This window comes from Lactuca serriola, chromosome 8 (genome assembly GCF_051521515.1).
Source record: "Lactuca serriola cultivar US96UC23 chromosome 8, Lser_US96UC23_V15, whole genome shotgun sequence".
In the NCBI taxonomy this organism is placed as follows: domain Eukaryota; kingdom Viridiplantae; phylum Streptophyta; class Magnoliopsida; order Asterales; family Asteraceae; genus Lactuca; species Lactuca serriola.
The window spans coordinates 240,208,781-240,213,473 of record NC_136415.1 but is presented as its reverse complement, the minus strand read 5'-3'; the positions used below and the strand labels follow the sequence as shown (position 1 = coordinate 240,213,473).

The 4,693-nt window shown below is 37.1% G+C and overlaps 1 non-coding gene across 1 annotated transcript; it reads right to left on the bottom strand.

The window, feature by feature from the left end:
- Positions 1–2,067: 2,067 nt before the first annotated feature.
- LOC145071504 (small nucleolar RNA R71) lies at positions 2,068–2,174 on the bottom strand. The gene has a single exon (XR_013690515.1). It is a non-coding gene; the product is annotated as a small nucleolar RNA R71 (small nucleolar RNA).
- Positions 2,175–4,693: the final 2,519 nt, after the last annotated feature.

The window sequence follows — 4,693 nt, the reverse complement described above, 5'->3', positions numbered from 1 at the left end:
ACGTCGTGGAGCCTCTTGCCACGACGTGGACTCGATCTTTCCAAAAGATAAGCATGCGAAGAAACAATCCTTGGCGAATACATATAACTTATGGATCACGTTGTGGAACGCTTGTCACGACGTGGCATGTGACAATTCGAATATTATAAATACTCTTGGCCATTACGACTTGGGGGACTTTTGGCTGATTAGAGGGTTTCCAGAAGATGATTTTTATTGAGGAGAAGTTCTGGAAAAAGGTTTTCAACACCAAAGGAGTAGAGGTTCATAATTTAGTTTACTTATTTGATACTTATGAACATGTTTGCCCATTTAGTTTGTGTTTGTTTGTTAGTTGCTATTATGAGCATCTGAATCTAGCTACACTTGTTTAGCTAGATGAAGCTTCTAACTTATGAATAGATTAATTTTACATGGATTTATTTAGTTGGTAAATTGATTGTGTTTGATTTATAGTTACCTAGCATGCTTATGTTTGTTTCTTTAGTTGCTTAATTTTATTTTCAGTGCAGCTTAATGATCATTAACTGCATGAACTTGTTTATCTAGTGATTTAGTGAACATTAAATTGTTAGAGCTAGGATTGACCAATCTTAGTTAGTAATTAAAGTAAATGAATTTAGCTGTGCTAGAGAACGTAGATTATGACTATAATTGCATTTGCATAATAAATCTTACATAGCATATTCATAATCATAATTGGTTCTGTGTTTAATTGTGTGTGACCATACATAGTTTTACATGAATTAATTAATTATTGGTAAAGTTAGACTTAAATTACTAATATAATAATAACCAACTTGATAATCCATAATTATTAGCTAGCCATAAGGACGAAGTGGATTTGAACTAAACAAGAGTGTTTTTACTTATTGATTGAATTTGAGTTAAGTTCGTCTGATCTTGTAAAATCAGATAAAACCATTTTTAAACTTGTTAATAATTAGGTTAATTTGATAGCAAGTAGATTAATTAGTAACACCGTTCCCTGTGATCGATACCCGACTTACCCAAACTATACTATAATCTGACTAGGTACACTGCCTATAGGTGCATAGTTAGCCTAAGTTTGTTAGGTTATAAATATTAAAATTAGTGGGTACTTTTGTGGACATCAAGTTTTTGGCGCCGTTTCCGGGGAACGACTTAGTTATTGATTATTTATTTGCTATTGATTAATCGATCCTTTTTGTGGGGTAAAACCTGCAAGAAGTTATTTTTCTAGCATAGGAATTTTTTTTGTTACAGAACCCACAACGTGGACCAGCCTTCCACGATGTGGATTTTGTGAATTCTAGTTTTCTTTAGTTTTTGGTTTATTTTTCTACCTTAGTTCAGTTTTACATTTTTATTTTTTTTTTGTTTATTTTGCAGGAGTTCATGACCAGAGGTTCTAACACACCTTTGGTGCTACCACTTGAAGATCCCGAGTCTGCAATTCACAAAAACAAGGATAAGAGTGTGAAAGAAGATAAAACATCAAAGAAGACGCCTTTACAAGAATTCAAATCAGTGTTCTCAAAGAAGTCAGGGAAGAAAACGGGGGAGTCAAGTTCATCTTCAAAGAACAAGAGCAAGCTTGAACACTTAGATGAAATACCCGTCCAAACCGAGTCCGAATACGATACCGATCCTGAATTTGATGAACATACAAGTGAACCCGAAAACAAGCCAAGAAACAAGATGGCGAATATTGAGGAAATGTCCATGGGAGCTTATAGAAAGAGAATTCGAGATGATGTTGGTCCAAGCTTAGTACAACCTGCTATTCCTGCCACTGCCACATTCGAGCTGAAAGGACATATCCTTTCTGCACTAAAGGATATCCCATTCTATGGAAAAGATCATGAGGATGCGTTCAAGCATTTACATGAAGTGAACTACATTGCTGATTACTTCAATGTCCCAAATGTTAACAGAGATACCGTCTTGCTAAGGATGCTTCCCGTTATCTTTAAAGGAGTTGCAAAGGATTGGTTAAAAGCACTTCCACCTAGTACAATCACTACTTGGGATCAAATGCATGAGCAGTTTCTAGACTACTTCTGTCCACCATCCATGATAGCTAAACTCAAAAAGGCAATAGCTAATTTTGAGCAAAACCCGGGGGAGTCACTTTACGAAGTATGGGAGCGTTATAAAGGGTTGTTAAGAAATTTTCCTCAACATGACCTTAACATTCAACAAGAGGTGTCCATATTCTATTACGGGGTCAATGTAATGACAAGACAACTCCTTGATTCTTAAGGACAGCTTACGAAGAAAAATCCGGGCGAGGTCAAGGAATTGGTTGAAGAATTTGCGAAGCATTCTCGTGAATATCACAACCCAAGGAATGAAAGCATGAAAAGAGTTGGGGGTGCACATTCTGACAAAATGGCTACCATGATGGCAATGCTTAACACTATGGATAGGAGATTGAACCAAATGGACCAATTAATTCATGCAATTCAAGTTGGTTGCGAGAGATGTAGCAGACTACATTTGACAAAGGATTGCAACATGGATGAATATAGGAACAAGAAAGCTCAAGTTTGCTATTCAAGTGGAGATAAATACGATGAAGACTGGAGAAAACCAAAGAAAAAGTGGCTGCCATACAAAGAATACAAGAAGCAAAAGGAAGAGAAATCTAAGCAAACTGGCCGAGGCTTCTACCAAAAAGAGCAGCCACCACCCGAGAAGAAAGTAGACTTGGAAAATTTTTTGACCTGATTTATGGAAGCATCCGAGAAAAGGCACGATGATACTGATGCAGTGCTAAAGGAACACATGAATATGATGAAGGAACAACACAAAATGATGATTGACCAGCAAGCCTCGTTAAGAAATCATCAAGCGTCAATTGATAATTTAGAAGTCCAAGTTAATCAACTCGCTACTTTGGTGAACAACAATTTATCCTTACAATTTCCCGAAAGAAATTTTAGTCTCACATCATGGCCATTAATACTGAAGATGAGGCAATCTATGAGTTTTTAGAGGCACTGGAAGAGGAGCCACAACAGTCCGATCCAGAGCCGAAGAAGCCAAAACTCGAGAACGAAAATGTTGCTGAAATACAGAGACCACGTCGTGGGCCTTATCTTTCCACATTGTGGCCACTATCTGAACAGAAAATTCCAGAAACCATCTTGGATTATCGACCACCTTTTCCATTCCCGTCTCGATCTATTCTTAGTCCAATGGAAAGGGAACATCTTGAGTTTATTTAGCAAATAAAGGGTATTCCTATTAATGCTCCTTTTATTGATTCACTTGCAAAAGTTCCAGAATATGCTAAGTTCCTCCAAGATTTAATAGATACTCAACATGAATTGAAAAAGATTTCTAAGGTAATTCTAAGTGAACAAAGCTCAAGGGCTGTGTTGGGAGAGTTACCTAAGAAGATGGGAGATCCTGGATGCCTCACTCTTCCATATGAGTTTGGTAATAAGTTGAAGACATATGCATTATCCGATTCTGGGGCTACCATTAGTTTGATGCCTTTCTCGTTTTATCAAAAGTTAAATATTCAGAAAATGAAGACTACAAAGATGACCATCCACATGGCCAATCGTTCGGTGATGCAACCAAGAGGAATTATAGAAGACATCCTTGTTAAAATTGGGAGATTCATTTTCCCAGTTAACTTTGTTATTCTGGATATGAAGGAGGATGCTAATGTCCCAATCCTTCTTAGTCGCCCCTTGCTAAATATTGCTGGTGCTTTGGTGGATGTTCGTGAATCCAAGCTTACATTGAGGGTTGGTGATGATAAGGAAGATTTTGGAATGCAAGATGGGTTTCAAGGATATGATGTTAAAGGTGAAGTGTTTAATATTAATGAAGACAATGAACTTGAAGAATTGAAAAAACTCATGGAGGAAGAAATCAAGACACTTAATCAAGTCAAACGCACTAAACCAAGAGCATCCTTTTCGTTTCTCGTTGAAGTCATTGCTTATACAAAACCAACATCTTGGATAAGTAAGGAAAGTGATGACATGTCTAGTGATGAAGAGGAGGTTACATAAAAGGAGATTAACCTAGTGGTGATGGAGGAGGAGGATATTATGAAGTTTCAAAATGATGAAAAATTGAAGACTCAAGGGATCAAACGCAAGCTCGATGGAAACGAAGTCAAGGCTAAAAAGGAGAATTCCAAAAAGGCGTATATTCGTCGAGTGCAAGCATACAAGAGGAGTTTCAAGGAGCAGAAGATCATGGTGGTGGACTCATCTGAAGATTCAACGTAGGAGGCACGTAGTCTGGCTCATGACTCCATCAAAAAGAAGCACTTCTCAGGAGGCAACCCGATTTTGGTTTGCATTTTCTTTTCTTTTATTTCTAGTTTTTGAGTTTTTGATTAGGAAAACTATCAATTCAACATCTAAATACTATAAGTGGTAAAAATTAGTTGTGGGATATTTTATAAATAAGTGGTAAACAACTAGTAAAAACAAAAAAAAAATCATTATCTAAAAAGTATATGGTTCAGACTTGGTTCACGTTGTGGTAAACCTCACCACGTTGTGACTACAGATAAATTACGGGGTGATCCCAGTACTAATGACCATTAACATGGACCCATGTTGATTTTGACCCAAAAGCAATCCACGACGTGGCTTTGCCTGCTATGACATGTCCTTTAAAAAGTCACCGAGGGACCAGTGCATAAACCCTTTGACCACAAGTTGTTCCCCATTTGTTT